Here is a 21,873-nt window from a genome sequence, read left to right as displayed (position 1 = left end):
ATACTATTAAACAAATAAATAAAAACAATTAAAAATCTGGCCTTGATCCTGTATTGCTGGCTTTTGAAGGTGCATGGTGGAGCTGCGTTTTGATCCCTTGGATGTGGCTTTGCAATTGATCTGGTGGCTTATATCCAAAGGTGCATCGTATATTGACGGTGTACACTGGATGCGGTGGAGGCGTTGCAATCCAGTATTGCTTGGTCTTTAAAGGTCCACAGTGGGGGAGCAACAATAGACCTTCAGATCCGTCTTCGTGGAGATCCAACGGTGAGAACATGACGGTCCATGGTGAGGATGCGCGCTCAACATACTCTGGATCTGCAAGTTTTATCAAAGAAATAGAGAAAAAACAACAAAACACGCCCAGGGCCAGAATCGAACTCGTATCTTGGAAGTCATGAACATATACCCCTTGCCATCTGAACTGGACCACGTTAGTGATAATAACACGAAACAAAATAAATATATAAAAAAATATCGTTGTGGAAATTCAAACGAAACTAGTTTCGCACCCAGCACTGTGTCATCTTCAACCTGCGTTTTTTCAAAATATACAGACTTTTAGCAATGGTTATTTTGCGTTGCCATAGGCCTTCCATCCATAAACCTGCAAAACATCACCAAATAACGCAAGAGAATAACCCAGATCAAATGTAAATCACCTTACGAATCCAACAAGACCGCTAGTTTCAACCAATTTTTCGTGTAACCAGAGTTCCCAATCCAAAGCTCAAAAACCCTAGCCATGGCATAATCATGAACTTGCGACTAAATACGAATCAAATGATACAGGAGGCTTCTAAACATCGTCACGATTCACAATATATATTCATATGCTATTTACAATCGGTGTATGAACATGATTGAATTCAAGAAACTTTTGGTGCAAACCGTGTGGTGTTGGGTAAAATCCAGGTGCCACAAGCCTTGAGAATGATTGGAACAACTTCCTGGATCTCCAAGGATCGTTTTTGAGCTTTCAAAAGTTTCTGAATCCTCCTTTAATCATCAAACCGATTTTTCTCCCTTTTGGAATTTAGTGAGTTTTATTTTTACGTGTTCTAGGGCTGCAATCTTTTTTCTCCCCCTTTTTAGGTCTGGATCCCTTAACTATATATGTAAGATGAATTTGGCTCACAAATTGAATCATATCTCAATGATTTAGGGAGATTGGCACATGATTGAAAATAAAGATCCAAGCTTTCCAATTTTGGTTTTAATTTCATTCTTCTCTTTCCAATCTCTCTTAATCACAAATTTCAATCTAATTATGCTGATATAATCTTGATATTTTGATCCCATAATAGACTTAAAACCAAATCTTTGATTTTCCATTATTTATTTTAATTAAATTGAATTTAAAATGAATTAAATCAAGATAAATAAAATAAATAATAAAAAGGCAAGGGATTGGGCCATGAGACTTCTACCAAGGATAGAATCAAGTTTGGATCAAAAAAATATGGGCCCATTTGGAGAATATACAAGATTGCTCAATTTGTATTTAATGCATTTCCTCAAAATCGCCCAACTTGTACCAAGCATATCCTTTTAATTTTTGTCATATGGCCATGCTCTAGGACTTTTTGGAAAGCTTAGAGTGTCCTTTAAATGATCCTTTTTGTTTCATCTCAATTAAAGCTTCCATGCTCAAGTTACGAGCTTTGACCCAAAAGGTGTTTTTGTTGACTTTTTTTGGAGGACCTATAATCTCTTTGACCATATCTCTCGAATGAAACATTTTTAGCCTTGACCTATGAGAGTCAAAGTTGTAGAGAACCCAATTTCCTTCAGAATAGGCTTTGGTTGGGAAATTTTTGATACTCCATGTGAAAGTTATGGCCAGTCAAAGTTGAGTTGACTTTCTTCTATAAAAAACCCTAATTTGAACCTTTTGACTTTGTTCATTTCTGAGTTTTTATAATGGATCATGATCAACCTTTGATCAAATGATGGATATAACCTCAAATACTTGATGTTTACCAAAAGTTAGGAGTTTTGACTGTACTTTGACCATAGTTGACTTTTAGGTCAAACTAGTCGAATGTGGATCACCTAAGCATTTGAATGAGAAATCCTTGGGATTGAAGCTTGATAATTGACATGGAGATGCTTTGAGACATATGAGACACCTTGAGATCCATTTGAGGGCTTAGAGATTCAAACTCTTTCGATAAAGTGTAAACCCTAATTTAGGATAGGAGAATGTTGCATGAATAAACCCTTGAACCTTGAGTCATTGAAGATGAAAAGAGGAGGGCAAATTTTGGGGTATGACAATATGACACAAAGAACACGTCATCTTTTTTCTTTATTTTGTTTGGTAGTAATCCCATGAACTTAAAGTATTGATGATGTTGTAGCCAAATCCTCTTTAGCTTGATTTTATTGAACAAGGCATAAATGTTTTCCAATACGTAGTCAATTTCTTGTCTTTCATCTGCCTTGTTATAAAAATAGTTTTTGGGGATACTCTTTTGTTGAAGATTTTCTTGTGGGATGTCCACATCTTCACAAATTGTTAAATTTGTGGTTTTATCCAAAACTCAATCATCTTCAAGTTTCCTTATTTTTTTCTTCCCCACATTTCTTTTTTACCACAAATTCTTCTATTCTTACTGCATCCTCTTCATCTGATGTTATGCATTTTTCTTCTGGTTCAACATATTCTTCTTCCAACTCTAACTTTCTCCAAATAAACCTATCTGGATAAAAGTTAGCTTCCTTACATTCATTCATAAGGATTCTTACCTTCCTCTTATATGCTTTAAAAATTTTAGTCGCCTCTTCCAAAGTGACTCCCGAATCAGGCGACCAACATGCAGGAGATACAGGTGGCAATGTATCAAAACAATACATGGCTACAAAACTCAGACACTTTGTTAGTAGCAAAGTATAGAAGAATTCATGAAGCAAAAATAATCTGACTTTTTTTTTTGATAAAAACAAATTCAAATAAACAAAAACAAAAACAAAATTTTAGTTGACGAGCAACAAAATTTCAATTGAATTAAAATCAAAACTATATTTTGGCAGTCCCCAGCAACGGCGCCAAAAACTTGATCGGTAAAATAGCAAGTGTACTATTTTGCCTCTTTAGTAATAAATGGAGAAATTCCCCGAATGTCGATCTCAAGGACTGCGTAGTAATATCGAGTTCAAATTGTAGTTCAATTAAACAAAAATTAATGATGGGGTTTTGTTTGCAAATTGTCACTAAAAAATAATTAAAATAAGCAGAAAAGTAAATTGGCTTTTTGACAAATATGAGTATTATGCTAGGGTTAAGTGTGTGATTGTCCCTATAATAACCTTGGATTTTATATCTCCTCAACAAGTTCATACTATTCAATTACCAACCCTTTAGGATATTTTTCCCCTAATTCCTTAGCGGGAAAACCTTTGAACATTCAACCTAAATCCTAATTCCTTAGAGATTTATTATAAAATCAAGCAATTGTTTTATCAAGAGTTAACCGATAACTATAGGGTATCCCTATTCCTAGGTGATATCTACTATAATCTAATTGTACAAAAACCTTAACAACCGCGGTCCAGCAAATCGTTAACCGTAAATCAATCCTTGTTTGTCCGACAAAGAAAGCATAAAAACATTGTACAATCAAATTGAATAATAAAACATGCAATTGAGGAAATTGGGAATTCGAAGTCATTACATGATCCAACCAGGGACACCCCCTAGCATTAGGATTTAGTTACTCATATTGTTCAAAGAAAACAAAATATAAAATAGAGACATTACAAGAACTGAGATGAAAGTTGATCTTCAATCGCTTCCGTTCATGAAAACCTTCTTCTCTCCCAAACCCTTATTTTCTCCAATCTTCAATCATGTCTTCTCCTGGCTAAAAAGTCCTCTTTTTCCTTCGTAAAAATTCTTCTTTATAGTGAAAATCCATTGGTCTTTGTCTGAATTGCCCAAAATGCCCCCTTTGGGTCAACACTTAATAAAAATCACAAAAATCAACAAAATCAGCATTTTAGCCAACACTGCCCGTGTCAGGCAACACGAGTGGCCGTGTTGGCCTTCTGAACTTAAATTTTCGAAATCACTCCCAGCACTGCTGACACGGGTGCCCGTGTTAGGTAACACGGGTCGTGTCAGCCCTTAACTTTAGAATTTTGCTTTGAGTTCTTCAGTAAAGTTGTAGCCATTTTCGTTATAAAAATTTTGCCACCAGAACCGCGTCATTCCAAGTTACGAAGCTCTAGTTATGATCAAAATACTACACGCCTGTCACGATGAGAAACTGATAACACGATTTTATATCGTATATTTAGCTTAAAATCCATAGATATTTATAGCATTTTCCGTTTATTATGTTAATTTATTATGATATTACGCGTGTATTTGCTTTGTTTCAGGTTTTACACTCTTATTATGCCGAATTGTGAAAAAGAGAAGAAATGGAGCCAAAACGACCCTTATCTATGCCTAAAAGACGTAAATGGGGTGCTGAAGTAAAAAGGGAGTGCAATTAAGGGCCAAGTGTGCTGAAAGAGACCCAAAGACCCAATGAAGCAATCCAGCCCACGAAGGAAAGCAGCCCAAGCCACACAAGTAAGCAGAGACGCACGTCTCTGCCACCTCAGCAAAAGGGAGACGCACGTCTCCACCTCCCTAAAGACTCTCCACTTGAGACGCACGTCTCAAGTCTTCCTGAAGAAACGGAGACGCACGTCTCCACGTCCCAGTCTGCAGAATCTCCTCTTTTCACGCAAAGCAACTGCAAAGCTTCCCCTATAAATAGAGCCAGCCACTTCACTTCAAAGGGTCCGATTTCCTGCCAACGAAGTGCTGCCGAAATTGTACCGCGAACTGCTTTTCCTTATTCTGCCTTCATTCAACCGTTTATTTTCTCACAACGATTTCTACACTGGAAATTGTTGTGAACTTTTCGTAGATCTAGCCTTACGTTAGATTTATCGTTTTATTTCCTTGTTTTTATTTTCTGCCATTTAAATTCCGAAGAACGATCCAGCCAACCTGTGGTGGAAGTTCGAGTACTTCAAGATTCAATTCAATTCAGATTTATTTAATTCAGGTTTTTATTTACCGCCTTATTTATATTATTATTGCATGATATATTATATGCCATTTAATATGCTTATTATTATGAACCGAACCGATATATGTATGTTTAATCGTATCAATATGTCTGGCTAAATTACTAAAGGTGTCGGTATGTAAAGTAAGTTAACCGTAGGGATCCGAAATAAATTGGCTTAATTATGTTTTATTAATTATCACTTATTTTTGGTTTATATGTCTAGTTTAATTAGTAAGTCTTAAAACCAATAGAGCGAAAGTTTGAGGGGTTAGGACGGTCAAAGGTTAAAATCAATAGAGCGAAAGTTTGAGGTCTTTAACCAGATAGTAGACATAGGACATTAGTTTTAAGGATGGCGAAAGCGTATTAAAACTAATTGGAACTTATTTATTTTCAAAAATTGTTTCTACACTCGAGCGGGATGGCGAAAGCGTACGTTAGGGTTATTAGCTTGCTCCGAGTCAACAGAGCAAAAGTTTGAGATTAGGAGATTTAAATAGATAACAACCTCGTAAAATAGGCATTTTATTAATTACATTGTTTCCAAAAAGCTCTTCTAAAATCTAATGGGATGGCGAAAGCGTACATTAGGATTAGGATAGTAGTCTGAATCAACAGAGCGAAAGTTTGAGACGAGGATTTTTAATCAATGGAATTAGTAAAGATTTTTAATTTAATTATGCAAAAGCCAATGGACCTTCGGATTACCTTTAGTTAAACGAAATACATACTGATACCTGTCTTTTATTATTATTCTTTATTTTCTCACAATCACTTTCCCTTAGGAACAATCGAAATTTTATTACTCCTAGCTTTACATAGTAACCTTAGATAACGGTAGATCGATTCATAGTCCCTGTGGATTCGATATCTTTTAAAACTACACGACACGACTGTGCACTTGCAGTTACCAGATTTATAGACACGTAAAGTCGCGATCAAGTTTTTGGCGCCGTTGCCGGGGACTATTTAAGTCGATATCGTAACTCACTGTTACACCGTAGAGACTAGGACAATTCTTCCCTTTCTTTTTGAACGATTGTATGCCAAATACTCGTTCACAAGGAGGAGATTTAATACAACGAATTAACGAGATCGAACGTTTCATTAACGTCAAACGACGAGCTCGCAATCTTCCCGAAGTAGCAGAAATTCCGATTAATCAGGAATTGATTTTTACTGATCAAATTAATCAAATCATCCCAAAGTTAGAGATGGCTGCTATTCGTCCTCTTAGAGACTATGCCGCTCCTTCGCGCGCTGAACCGCATTCAAGTATCGCACCACCTGCGATTGAGGCGAACAATTTCGAACTGAAACCTTCACTGGTCCAAGCTGTCCAACAGAATCAATCCTCTGGAAGCCCTGTAGACGACCCCAATCTCCATTTATCCGTGTTCGTGCAATACGCCGACACTATCAAAGCCAACAACGTTAGTTCCGAAGCTATTCGATTACGCCTTTTCCCTTTCTCTTTGAGAGATAGAGCAAGAGCGTGGCTTCAATCCCTGCCTTCCAATTCCATAACTACGTGGGACGAATTGAAGAGAGTATTCTTAGCGAGATACTTTCCGCCTAGCAAAACTGCTATGCTCAGAGGTCAAATCAACGGATTTACCCAGAAAGATAACGAATCGCTCTTCGAAGCTTGGGAACGTTACAAGGACATGCTTAGAATATGCCCTCATCATGGACTCGAACCATGGCTGATCATCCATACTTTCTATGGTGGTCTCTTATATAACACTAAAATGACTATAGATGCCGCTGCTGGCGGAGCATTAATGGACAAACCCCATGATGAAGCATACAAACTCATAGAGAATATGGCACAAAACCATTACCAATGGGGTGGAGAACGAGCCGCTCTAGAGAAAGCCCAAACCAAAGGAGGAATGTACGAAATAAGTGGTATAGACCGCGTTAACGCTAAAGTAGACGCTTTAACTCAAAAGATCGAGAATTTGACCATCACTCCTTCAGCCACCGCTGCAGCTGTAACACCTAACTGCGAGATTTGTGGATTGACTGGGCATGTAGTTGCTGAATGCCAACTCTTGACTGGAGTCCCATCTGATCAAGTAAATTACGCTCAAGGAAACCCTTATTCTAACACGTACAACCCTGGATGGAAAAACCACCCGAACTTTTCTTATAAGAACAACAATGCGTTGTACGCGCCTGGACAAGCACCTGCTGTACCACCTGGCTACCAAAAAGCGCCTGTAGCTGCTCAAAACACCCCTAGGAAGTCAAATCTAGAAATCATGATGGAGAACTTCATAGCTTCCCAACAACAAACCAATAAGGACTTCCTGAATCAAAACATCCACAATAGCGAGCAACTAAAACAACTATCGAACAAAGTAGATGCTTTAGCTACGCATAACAAAATGTTAGAAACTCAAATCTCACAAGTAGCTCAACAACAAGCACCTACTGCTGCCCCTGCTGGCACGTTTCCTGCTCAACCTCAACCCAATCCTAAAGGACATGCGAACGCGATAACACTACGAAGTGGAACGAATTACGATGGACCCATAGATCCTAGAACCCAAAACGTACCCATGTCACAACAAGAGCCAAAGGAAACCCAAAAGAAAACAAATGATGAACAAACTGCTAAGACTGATGAGAACAATAACGAAGTGGAACCCGAAAAAGAGAAACCTTATGTTCCACCACCACCTTATAAGCCACCAATTCCTTACCCTCAGAGATTAGCTAAATCAAAAACCGAAGCGCAATTTAAAAGATTTGTAGAACTTCTGAAGCAATTAAACATAACCATACCGTTCACAGAAGCCATAACTGAGATGCCTTCGTATGCTAAGTTCTTAAAAGAAATCTTATAAAACAAAAAGAAACTCGAGGACAACGAAACTATAACGCTTACCGCTGAGTGTAGCGCTATCATCCAAAATAACATGCCTCCAAAACTGAAAGACCCTGGTAGTTTCTCTATACCCTGCGTAATTGGAAAAACCATCATAGAGAAAGCCTTGTGCGATTTAGGAGCTAGTGTTAGTTTGATGCCTCTTTCGACCTGTAAGAAACTCAATCTAGGTGAGCTTAAAGCAACAAGAATGTCTCTTCAACTAGCAGACCGTTCAGTTAAATACCCTGTAGGAAAGTTAGAGAATATCCCTGTGCGTGTAGGTCAATTCTACATCCCAACTGACTTCATCATTATGGATATCCAAGAAGATTCTAACATCCCGATCATATTAGGAAGACCATTTTTAGCAACCGCTGGTGCAATTATAGATGTAAAGCGAGGAAAACTTACTTTCGAAGTAGGAGAAGAGAAAATAGAATTTATCCTTTCCCAATTCCTAAAAGCACCTTCTATAATTGACACATGCTGTTCTGCTGACATAATCGACGAGTGTGTCAAGGAAATAAAATCCGAACCAAATAAGGAAACCGAGATCCTAAGAATTCCTATGCCGCCAATTCTTGAAGATGACAACTGGCGCGAGGAATATCAAGATAACCACCTGAGTGAATGCTTAGCTTTAACTCCCGATCCTATACCTGGACCTAAGAAACCTGCTATAGAGCTGAAAACATTTCCTACCGATCTTAGATACGAATTTCTAGACGAAGAACTAAACCGACCAGTTATAGTGAACGCCAACTTAGGACGAACCGAGACTGAAAAATTACTTAATGTCCTAAGAAAATACCCTACCGCTTTAGGATATAACATATCAGATCTGAAAGGTATAAGCCCTTCTCTGTGTATGCACCGCATTATGCTCGAAGACGATAGTAAAACCTCTAGGGAACATCAAAGGCGAATAAATCCTATTATGAGCGATGTGGTTAAAAAGGAAATCCAAAAACTGCTAGAAGCTGGAATAATATATCCTATATCCGATAGTAAATGGGTTAGCCCTGTTCACGTCGTACCAAAGAAAGGAGGAGTCACTGTAATCACTAATGCAAAAGGAGAATCTGTAGCACAACGTACCCAAACTGGATGGAGAATGTGCATTGACTATAGGAAGCTAAACAAAGCTACCCGAAAAGACCATTTCCCTTTACCTTTCATAGATCAAATGCTCGAACGCCTAGCTAAACACTCGCATTTTTGTTATCTGGATGGATACTCCAGATTTTTCCAAATTCCTATCCACCCTGACGACCAAGAGAAGACCACATTCACCTGTCCTTATGGTACATTCGCTTATAGACGAATGCCTTTTGGACTCTGCAATGCACCCGCGACCTTCCAAAGATGCATGATGGCAATATTTGCCGACTTCCTAGATGGAATAATGGAGGTCTTTATGGACGATTTCTGTGTCTGTGGAGGAAGTTTTGAAACATGTTTAGAAAACCTTGAAATGGTGCTTAAACGATGCGTAAGCGTAAACCTAGTCCTTAATTGGGAAAAATGCCATTTCATGGTTCGACAAGGAATTGTACTTGGACACATCGTATCCGATAGAGGAATCGAAGTTGATAAAGCAAAAATCGAAATTATCGAAAACCTTCAACCTCCCAAAACCGTTAGAGAAATAAGAAGTTTTCTGGGACACGCTGGTTTTTACCGACGCTTCATTAAGGACTTCTCTAAAATAACCAAACCCTTAACTGAATTACTCATGAAAGACGCCGACTTTATTTTCACCGATAAATGCACTGAAGCATTTCAAACGCTTAAACGAGCATTAATCTCTGCGCCAATTATGCAACCTCCCGACTGGAATGAGCCTTTCGAAATAATGTGTGACGCAAGTGATTATGCTGTAGGAGCCGTTCTAGGACAAAGAAAGGATAAGAAACTACATGTCATATATTATGGGAGTAGAACCCTAGACGAAGCTCAGATGAATTATGCCACGACAGAAAAAGAATTATTAGCTGTCGTATTTGCATTAGACAAATTCCGTTCTTACCTGGTAGGAGCCAAAATAATCATATACACTGACCACGCCGCCATTAGGTACCTCCTAACCAAAAAGGACGCTAAACCAAGACTTTTGAGATGGATCTTGTTACTGCAAGAATTCGACCTGGAAATTAAAGATAAGAAAGGCACTGAAAATGTCGTAGCAGATCACCTCTCTCGATTGGAAAATCTGAAACCCGAACAAGTACCAATTGACGATGATTTCCCTTATGAAAGACTCATCGCCCAATTAGAAGCAAATGAATTCGAACCATACCGTCCAAACTCTGAAACCGACAAATTAGCTGAAATAGCTTTAGCCCGATCTGACGCACCTTGGTATGCAGATTTCGTAAATTACCTAGCTGCTGGTGTGCTTCCTCCAGATCTAAGTTACCAACAGAAGAAGAAATTCTTCCATGACCTAAAACATTACTATTGGGACGACCCACTCCTGTTCAAAAGAGGCCCCGATGGAATCTTTAGACGTTGTGTACCCGAGGAAGAGATAAGAAGCATAATAACACACTGCCATTCTGCACCGTGTGGAGGACACCATAGCACATCTAGAACCTGCGCCAAAATCCTTCAGTCTGGACTTTTCTGGCCTAACCTGTGGAAAGACGTTTATTTTGCCGTACTAAGCTGTGATAGATGCCAACGAACTGGAAACATTTCAAGACGCGATGAAATGCCCCAAAAAGGCATTCTTGAAGTAGAAATATTTGACGTCTGGGGAATAGACTTCATGGGACCGTTTCCGTCATCGTTTGGAAATCAATATATACTCGTAGCCGTCGATTACGTTTCAAAATGGATAGAAGCTATTGCTTCTCCTACAAACGATACACGAGTAGTTATCAAACTTTTCAAAAACGTCATCTTTCCTAGGTTCGGTGTGCCAAGATTGGTAATTAGCGATGGTGGTTCCCATTTCATTTCAAGAATACTTGAGAAACTCCTTCGAAAATATGGAGTGAATCATCGAATAGCCACACCATACCATCCACAAACAAGCGGACAAGTAGAAGTATCTAACCGCGAAATAAAACAAATATTGGAGAAAACTGTTGCTATATCTAGGAAAGATTGGTCAACCAAGCTAAATGAAGCTTTATGGGCTTATAGAACAGCTTTCAAAACTCCAATAGGAACTACCCCATTCAAACTCGTTTATGGAAAATCATGCCACCTACCGGTAGAGTTAGAACATAAAGCCTATTGGGCCATTAAGAACTTAAACCTAAACTACACTGCCGCTGGTGAGAAACGACTTCTAGACATAAACGAATTAGAAGAACTTAGACAAGACGCTTACGAAAACGCCAAAATCTATAAAGAGCGAACGAAAAAATGGCACGACAAGCGTATATCTAGGAAACTTTGTGAACACCGAGTGTCTAGAAACTTTGGGTCTCATTGATGGTGTTACCCGTTTGCTCACCAAATCTAGCCTTCACCATCTTTGTACCGAACCCGTACCTACTTATGAGCCGCTCGTCTTAGAATTTTTGAGTTCTTTCAACTACGACACTCCCTCTAATCAACCACTCTCAACCGGTAGCATCCAATTTCGGATGTTCAACCGTGAATATGCTCTAGATCAAGATGTCGTAGCTTCATATTTGCATTTTAATCATGCACCAATTGCTCACCGCTCAATCTTTCAAGAACTCAATGGTCGATCTTGGGAGGAACTCGCTTTTGAATTTTGGTTCCATTTCACTGGAGAAAATCCTACCGGTTGGAGAGCTCTCCATGCTTCTCACATTCAAAACCCCGCTATACGTTATTTTCAACGTGTTTTGGGGCATACTATTTTTGCGAGATCTAACAACCACAAGGTAAACCAAAATGAATTATTTTTCCTTTACTGTGCGCTTAACAATATCCGTTTCAATGCCGCACCGTTTATGTTCCAACACATCCAAGGTTTAGTCAACGCCCCCGCTACAAATCCATTCTTGCTTGGAGGCATTATTACTACCTTGGCCTGTGCTTTAGGTCTTGGTGACGAGCTCCTCTCACTCTCACATCTTATGAAGCCCGCTCAGTCACTCGATCTCACCTACTGCCGTGACTCCCACTTGGTTTCACCCCGCCATGATGGCTGATACACTTTGGTCGTCAACAAAGTTCCTATTCCTTATGTCATCCTTCCATGCCCTGAAAGAATCAACATCCGTTATGTTCAACGTTGGAGGCTTATTGAAGAAAACCCTCAAGATAACCAACAAGAACATCCTAATGAACCTATGGATGCAAATGAAGAAGAACTCAACCAAGGGCAAGCTGATGTCAACCAACCTCCTCCAAACAACCCTCTGCCTATCACTCTTGAAGCCATGTATGCTGCTATTCAACGCCAAGAACAACTAGTTCAAGCTATGCAGACAAACCAAACTGAAACAATTAGGCTCATCCGAGAGATGTAACAGGAGCGCCGTGACTATGCTATTAGGAACGAAAGTCAATACACTGAAATTGCTACATATTTGCATGATCTTGACATTCGTGTGAATGACTCTCCTCCTGATAGACGTCGCCGTGTTCGTACAAGAGGCGCGAGCAGTTCTCGCAACCGCAACAATGAGGAGTAGTTCTTATGCACTGAGGACATTGCATCATCTAAGTCTGGGGGAGTCGTATTACTTCTATTTCATTTCAAGAATACTTGAGAAACTCCTTCGAAAATATGGAGTGAATCATCGAATAGCCACACCATACCATCCACAAACAAGCGGACAAGTAGAAGTATCTAACCGCGAAATAAAACAAATATTGGAGAAAACTGTTGCTATATCTAGGAAAGATTGGTCAACCAAGCTAAATGAAGCTTTATGGGCTTATAGAACAGCTTTCAAAACTCCAATAGGAACTACCCCATTCAAACTCGTGTATGGATAATCATGCCACCTACCGGTAGAGTTAGAACATAAAGCCTATTGGGCCATTAAGAACTTAAACCTAAACTACACTGCCGCTGGTGAGAAACGACTTCTATACATAAACGAATTAGAAGAACTTAGACAAGACGCTTACGGAAACGCCAAAATCTATAAAGAGCGAACGAAAAAATGGCACGACAAGCGTATATCTAGGAAAATTTTTAGCATAGGCGATAAAGTACTCTTATTTAATTCTAGACTAAAATTATTTCCTGGTAAGTTACGATCTAGATGGTCTGGCCCTTTCGAAATAACTAACATATTTCCAAGTGGAGCGATAGAAATCAAAGGAGAAACCGTCAAACCTTTTGTCGTAAATGGGCAACGTCTTAAGTATTACCATCATCTCGAATACGATGAAAACATCGAAGTTTTTAAACTTGACGAACTGCCCGCTCTTTCGAAAAAATAGTTTTCTATTTTAAAATCGTCGAGCTTACGACATTAAACAAAGCGCTTGGTGGGAGACAACCCACATTTATTTATTCTTTTTATTCTTCATTTTATTTTATTTTTAAAAATTTTAACCTTTAATTTTCATCTAATTATTCTATTTTTAATTATTCTAGATTTTAATTTTCTTATTTTTCATACATCTTATAATAATTATTATAATTATAGCTGCTATCTTAATTCGAGAAAATACTTCCTTTTTATAATTATAATTATTATTATAACTTGTTTTATTTAATTTTATTTTTAAAAAAAATGAACACTAGCCTAGTTCTAACTCAATCTTAATATTTTCAACTTCTAGGTTTTTCATTTAACTACTAACTACGATGCAAGAAGTTGATAACATGGAAGTTGTGTTCCGTGGTAGAGGACAAGAAGCAAGATTTAACAAGCTGGCTGGAAGACACATGGATTTGACTTGCTATCCTCACCAACCAACTATGGTGAAACTTGGTATCGAAGAAAGCATCCTACACCTGCTTAACCAAATTGGTTGGACTGGTTCTCACTTGTTCCGCAAGTTTAGCACTTATCGGAAGCTCACTCTGGAATTCTTGAGCTCCCTGACCTATCTTCCAAACTGTGGACAAGGGCTGAGAAAAGGAGTTATTCTCTTTAGACTCTTTGGTATGGAGTTTAATTTCTGCATCCGAGATTTTGCTGAAATGTTAGAACTACCTCATGGACCTGATGCATACGCCCAAGTAGCTGAAGAAAATCTTCCATACTGGGAGTTGGAAAAATACTGGGGCAAGATCACTGGAAACGACAACCCTGAAGAGAATGAATTTCAATCTGAGAATATCCACAATCCTGCTTTCCGCTACTTTCACAAGATCCTTGCTCACTATATTTTTGGAAAGCCTGATAATGTCACTGAAGTTACTAGAGAAGAGTTATTCATCATGTTCTGCTCCTCTCAGAATCGCCCGGTCAATGCCATCGCATTCATGCTAACAAACTTCGAGCGCATCACGCAAGACGAAGTTTCACCCATTAGGATCGGCGGATTTGTCACTATGATTGCTAATGCCATAGGAATGAGAGTACCTTTGCTTAGATTGACACCTTATGGTACCCATACCTCTATGGACATCAATTTCTGCTTTAATCGAGGTATCATCGGTAACCTTGGACCTGATCGGTTTGAATTGCTCACTGATAACAAAGTTTGGTATCAGTTCACCTTACCGAATCCTAGGACGAGTGTGCACAACCCTGCCAACTGGCTTTACTATGGTCAGATTCCTGAGAGAGAGCCCTCACCTGAAACCCCTCAAGCTTATGAACATTTTGATGAGGAAATGCCTGCATCTGAATCTGAACCTGAAACACCTCCTGGTTACTATGAACCTAATCCTGAAGATGAACCCATTCCTGATTACGAACCTCTTCCTATTGATGAACCTATATCTGAGTATGAGCCTGAAACTCGTTCTGAAGATTCCGTTGATGATCACACTGTTGATATGACTGATGTCGAGCTCGAGCAACAACAACCCGCTACATCTACCGCATCGGTAAATCAAAGAATGCCTAATCTGAATACGCACGAGCAAGCCATCACTGCGCTACAACAAGATGTACAACATGTGCGCAACGAGCTACACACTTTGCAAATGCAGTTCTTCGATTTTATCGACACCGTAAATGCTCAGTTCGACGAAGTTTTCAAACACATTCAGTCTAATGAGAACAACAATAGACGTGGCTAGATGTTACCGTATTAGACTATTAGATTTTATTTCTAGTTTTAGTAATTTTTATTCCTAGTTTAGATTTTCATTTTTCTGCACTTTTACTTTCTGCTTCTGTTAACACTCAGTACTGGTTTAATATTAAATGCAAAATTCTTTTGATTACTGCTACTGTGTTATGTTACACTGCTATTGACTGCTATATATATACTTGCCTAGTTATCATTTTTGCTGTTAATAGTATTAAAATTCGACACTGTTCTGAACTGATGGACAATATTAATGGTATCTGTCAGCACTGTCTGGTCACTTGCATGCGTGACCCACCTGCCTGCAACAGGAGACGCCCGTCTCCATCTGTGTGGGGCCAGCTGACACGAAACAGGGGACAGGAGACGCACGTCTCCATGCTCTGCCCCAGCAGACTGACTGCCTGAGACGCACGTCTCCCAAGGCCAGCAGTCTGCATTTGACCACGCAGACCATCTCCCTTTCCCTCTTGAATTTTGAATTTGAATTTCAAAATTCACTCTTCCTCATTCTTCCCCTATTTATTCCATTTAAACTCCATAAACCTCATTCATCCTCCATTATTCACCTCTTAAACTCCATTCATTTCCCACTTCTCTATTCTATTCAAACTTCAAACACCACCATTAATCCATTTTAATTTTCCATTACCACACCATTTTCAAACCTCATTATAAAACCACACCACCACCACTCTTCTTCCTCACAACTTTCATACCATTCTCTATTTCTTCTACACTACATTTCCGTTTTTCATTTCCATACTCACCATGCCTCCACGTTCATTAATCCGTAGTGAGCGTCCCGAGCGACCACCTCCCGACCTTTCAAACATTATTTTCCGAGATGATGACAATGATGCTCAACGAACAAAATATGTCACCTTCTACGAACGTTCGGTTGTTCCCACAAAATTTGTGAACACCGAGTGTCTAGAAACTTTGGGTCTCATTGATGGTGTTACCCGTTTGCTCATCAAATCTAGCCTTCACCATCTTTGTACCGAACCCGTACCTACTTATGAGCCGCTCGTCTTAGAATTTTTGAGTTCTTTCAACTACGACACTCCCTCTAATCAACCACTCTCAACCGATAGCATCCAATTTCGGATGTTCAACCGTGAATATGCTCTAGATCAAGATGTCGTAGCTTCATATTTGCATTTTAATCATGCACCAATTGCTCACCGCTCAATCTTTCAAGAACTCAATGGTCGATCTTGGGAGGAACTCGCTTTTGAATTTTGGTTCCATCTCACTGGAGAAAATCCTACCGGTTGGAGAGCTCTCCATGCTTCTCACATTCAAAACCCCGCTATACGTTATTTTCAACGTGTTTTGGGGCATACTATTTTTGCGAGATCTAACAACCACAAGGTAAACCAAAATGAATTATTTTTCCTTTACTGTGCGCTTAACAATATCCGTTTCAATGCCGCACCGTTTATGTTCCAACACATCCAAGGTTTAGTCAACGCCCCCGCTACAAATCCATTCTTGCTTGGAGGCATTATTACTACCTTGGCCTGTGCTTTAGGTCTTGGTGACGAGCTCCTCTCACTCTCACATCTTATGAAGCCCGCTCAGTCACTCGATCTCACCTACTGCCGTGACTCCCACTTGGTTTCACCCCGCCATGATGGCCGATACACTTTGGTCGTCAACAAAGTTCCTATTCCTTATGTCATCCTTCCATGCCCTGAAAGAATCAACATCCGTTATGTTCAACGTTGGAGGCTTATTGAAGAAAACCCTCAAGATAACCAACAAGAACATCCTAATGAACCTATGGATACAAATGAAGAAGAACTCAACCAAGGGCAAGCTAATGTCAACCAACCTCCTCCAAACAACCCTCCGCCTATCACTCTTGAAGCCATGTATGCTGCTATTCAACGCCAAGATCAACTAGTTCAAGCTATGCAGACAAACCAAACTGAAACAATTAGGCTCATCCGAGAGATGCAACAGGAGCACCGTGACTATGCTATTAGGAACGAAAGTCAATACACTGAAATTGCTACATATTTGCATGATCTTGATATTCGTGTGAATGACTCTCCTCCTGATAGACGTCGCCGTGTTCGTACAAGAGGCGCGAGCAGTTCTCGCAACCGCAACAATGAGGAGTAGTTCTTATGCACTGAGGACATTGCATCATCTAAGTCTGGGGGAGTCGTATTACTTCTATTTCCTTTAGTTTTATCTTTCCCATTTCTATTTCCTTTAGTTTTATTTTTCCCTTCAGTTATTTCCCTTCCTTGTAATGCTTTTCTAATTCAATAAAAGAATATTTATGGAATTTAAGGCTTATATGTATAATTCCGTAGTTATTTCAATTTCTTCCATTTTCTTGAGCCATAACAAAATTTTTGCTCCTAAACGATAAACGCAAACCCCACACGTTTGAGAAATACAAAGCTACTCAAACACTCAACGCATAGAAATTGATTCAAGTCAATATCCTTATTGTCTCAACACTCTAAAACCCCCCGAGTATGCGTAACCGATTTGAATACCCGTTATACCAAAACCATCGACTTTAAGTTTTGAAATAACCCTTAGTAGTTTATTCCAGCAGTCGGCACCGTCTTAGATACAAACTACGCAGAGAGTCGATGAATATAAGTGTATGATCCTCATAATAATAATTATGTGCTTAACCATAAGAAGAAATGTGCCTACTAAGTAAGGTGATCCTCACAAGATCATTTAACCTAACGGCCGCAAATCTCAAATACAAAGAATTTAAAAACTCACTGTCGATTGGTTCAGAAGTCATCTGGTACTGAACTTGGTAGGAAGGACTATTGTCCGATTCCCCACAATCTACAAGTGAATGCTAAGGAGTATACCACTTATTGTGCCAGAACTCCATGAGAAGGATCATAGTCACTAACCGACTACTCTGCTATGTGCGTGTCAAGATAATGGGCTTAATGTGATTGCGCGCGAATGAAAAGGGTGAAACATGATGACGAGTCAAAAAGGTCGAGCTATAATGGCATGATTCGGATTGGTATGCATACTGGGAGTTGTTTAGTGTTGTTACTATAAGTCTATTGCTAGGATCATTATCATTATTTTCAAATAAGAACACTGTGTAGCTGAGTATGACCGAACGACGTGGTGGAAGTGTGTTTCATTTATCTTTATCTTATTTTGCTTGAGGACAAGCAAAGGTTCAAGTCTGGGGGAATTTGATAACACGATTTTATATCGTATATTTAGCTTAAAATCCATAGATATTTATAGCATTTTCCGTTTATTATGTTAATTTATTATGATATTACGCGTGTATTTGCTTTGTTTCAGGTTTTACACTCTTATTATGCCGAATTGTGAAAAAGAGAAGAAATGGAGCCAAAACGACCCTTATCTATGCCTAAAAGACGTAAATGGGGTGCTGAAGTAAAAAGGGAGTGCAATTAAGGGCCAAGTGTGCTGAAAGAGACCCAAAGACCCAATGAAGCAATCCAGCCCACGAAGGAAAGCAGCCCAAGCCACACAAGTAAGCAGAGACGCACGTCTCTGCCACCTCAGCAAAAGGGAGACGCACGTCTCCACCTCCCTAAAGACTCTCCACTTGAGACGCACGTCTCAAGTCTTCCTGAAGAAACGGAGACGCACGTCTCCACGTCCCAGTCTGCAGAATCTCCTCTTTTCACGCAAAGCAACTGCAAAGCTTCCCCTATAAATAGAGCCAGCCACTTCACTTCAAAGGGTCCGATTTCCTGCCAACGAAGTGCTGCCGAAATTGTACCGCGAACTGCTTTTCCTTATTCTGCCTTCATTCAACCGTTTATTTTCTCACAACGATTTCTACACTGGAAATTGTTGTGAACTTTTCGTAGATCTAGCCTTACGTTAGATTTATCGTTTTATTTCCTTGTTTTTATTTTCTGCCATTTAAATTCCGAAGAACGATCCAGCCAACCTGTGGTGGAAGTTCGAGTACTTCAAGATTCAATTCAATTCAGATTTATTTAATTCAGGTTTTTATTTACCGCCTTATTTATATTATTATTGCATGATATATTATATGCCATTTAATATGCTTATTATTATGAACCGAACCGATATATGTATGTTTAATCGTATCAATATGTCTGGCTAAATTACTAAAGGTGTCGGTATGTAAAGTAAGTTAACCGTAGGGATCCGAAATAAATTGGCTTAATTATGTTTTATTAATTATCACTTATTTTTGGTTTATATGTCTAGTTTAATTAGTAAGTCTTAAAACCAATAGAGCGAAAGTTTGAGGGGTTAGGACGGTCAAAGGTTAAAATCAATAGAGTGAAAGTTTGAGGTCTTTAACCAGATAGTAGACATAGGACATTAGTTTTAAGGATGGCGAAAGCGTATTAAAACTAATTGGAACTTATTTATTTTCAAAAATTGTTTCTACACTCGAGCGGGATGGCGAAAGCGTACGTTAGGGTTATTAGCTTGCTCCGAGTCAACAGAGCGAAAGTTTGAGATTAGGAGATTTAAATAGATAACAACCTCGTAAAATAGACATTTTATTAATTACATTGTTTCCAAAAAGCTCTTCTAAAATCTAATGGGATGGCGAAAGCGTACATTAGGATTAGGATAGTAGTCTGAATCAACAGAGCGAAAGTTTGAGACGAGGATTTTTAATCAATGGAATTAGTAAAGATTTTTAATTTAATTATGCAAAAGCCAATGGACCTTCGGATTACCTTTAGTTAAACGAAATACATACTGATACCTGTCTTTTATTATTATTCTTTATTTTCTCACAATCACTTTCCCTTAGGAACAATCGAAATTTTATTACTCCTAGCTTTACATAGTAACCTTAGATAACGGTAGATCGATTCATAGTCCCTGTGGATTCGATATCTTTTAAAACTACACGACACGACTGTGCACTTGCAGTTATCCCGACTAATAGACACGTAAAGTTGCGATCAAGTTTTTGGCGCCGTTGCCGGGGACTATTTAAGTCGATATCGTAACTCACTGTTACACCGTAGAGACTAGGACAATTCTTCCCTTTCTTTTTGAACGATTGTATGCCAAATACTCGTTCACAAGGAGGAGATTTAATACAACGAATTAACGAGATCGAACGTTTCATTAACGTCAAACGACGAGCTCGCAATCTTCCCGAAGTAGCAGAAATTCCGATTAATCAGGAATTGATTTTTACTGATCAAATTAATCAAATCATCCCAAAGTTAGAGATGGCTGCTATTCGTCCTCTTAGAGACTATGCCGCTCCTTCGCGCGCTGAACCGCATTCAAGTATCGCACCACCTGCGATTGAGGCGAACAATTTCGAACTGAAACCTTCACTGGTCCAAGCTGTCCAACAGAATCAATTCTCTGGAAGCCCTGTAGACGACCCCAATCTCCATTTATCCGTGTTCGTGCAATACGCCGACACTATCAAAGCCAACAACGTTAGTTCCGAAGCTATTCGATTACGCCTTTTCCCTTTCTCTTTGAGAGATAGAGCAAGAGCGTGGCTTCAATCCCTGCCTTCCAATTCCATAACTACGTGGGACGAATTGAAGAGAGTATTCTTAGCGAGATACTTTCCGCCTAGCAAAACTGCTATGCTCAGAGGTCAAATCAACGGATTTACCCAGAAAGATAACGAATCGCTCTTCGAAGCTTGGGAACGTTACAAGGACATGCTTAGAATATGCCCTCATCATGGACTCGAACCATGGCTGATCATCCATACTTTCTATGGTGGTCTCTTATATAACACTAAAATGACTATAGATGCCGCTGCTGGCGGAGCATTAATGGACAAACCCCATGATGAAGCATACAAACTCATAGAGAATATGGCACAAAACCATTACCAATGGGGTGGAGAACGAGCCGCTCTAGAGAAAGCCCAAACCAAAGGAGGAATGTACGAAATAAGTGGTATAGACCGCGTTAACGCTAAAGTAGACGCTTTAACTCAAAAGATCGAGAATTTGACCATCACTCCTTCAGCCACCGCTGCAGCTGTAACACCTAACTGCGAGATTTGTGGATTGACTGGGCATGTAGTTGCTGAATGCCAACTCTTGACTGGAGTCCCATCTGATCAAGTAAATTACGCTCAAGGAAACCCTTATTCTAACACGTACAACCCTGGATGGAAAAACCACCCGAACTTTTCTTATAAGAACAACAATGCGTTGTACGCGCCTGGACAAGCACCTGCTGTACCACCTGGCTACCAAAAAGCGCCTGTAGCTGCTCAAAACACCCCTAGGAAGTCAAATCTAGAAATCATGATGGAGAACTTCATAGCTTCCCAACAACAAACCAATAAGGACTTCCTGAATCAAAACATCCACAATAGCGAGCAACTAAAACAACTATCGAACAAAGTAGATGCTTTAGCTACGCATAACAAAATGTTAGAAACTCAAATCTCACAAGTAGCTCAACAACAAGCACCTACTGCTGCCCCTGCTGGCACGTTTCCTGCTCAACCTCAACCCAATCCTAAAGGACATGCAAACGCGATAACACTACGAAGTGGAACGAATTACGATGGACCCATAGATCCTAGAACCCAAAACGTACCCATGTCACAACAAGAGCCAAAGGAAACCCAAAAGAAAACAACTGATGAACAAACTGCTAAGACTGATGAGAACAATAACGAAGTGGAACCCGAAAAAAAGAAACCTTATGTTCCACCACCACCTTATAAGCCATCAATTCCTTACCCTCAGAGATTAGCTAAATCAAAAACCGAAGCGCAATTTAAAAGATTTGTAGAAC

The 21,873-nt window shown here is 39.4% G+C and overlaps 2 non-coding genes across 2 annotated transcripts; both read right to left on the bottom strand.

Moving 5' to 3' along the window:
- Positions 1-6,664: 6,664 nt before the first annotated feature.
- On the bottom strand, positions 6,665-6,771 carry LOC131642765 (small nucleolar RNA R71). Its single transcript, XR_009295994.1, has one exon. It is a non-coding gene; the product is annotated as a small nucleolar RNA R71 (small nucleolar RNA).
- Positions 6,772-20,696: 13,925 nt separating this feature from the next.
- Positions 20,697-20,803, bottom strand: LOC131642764 (small nucleolar RNA R71). Its single transcript, XR_009295993.1, has one exon. It is a non-coding gene; the product is annotated as a small nucleolar RNA R71 (small nucleolar RNA).
- Positions 20,804-21,873: the final 1,070 nt, after the last annotated feature.

The sequence above is a fragment of the Vicia villosa genome, unplaced genomic scaffold (genome assembly GCF_029867415.1).
Source record: "Vicia villosa cultivar HV-30 ecotype Madison, WI unplaced genomic scaffold, Vvil1.0 ctg.005780F_1_1, whole genome shotgun sequence".
Lineage (NCBI taxonomy): Eukaryota > Viridiplantae > Streptophyta > Magnoliopsida > Fabales > Fabaceae > Vicia > Vicia villosa.
Note: the sequence above shows the minus strand (reverse complement) of the source record. Positions and strands in the feature narration are given on the sequence as shown.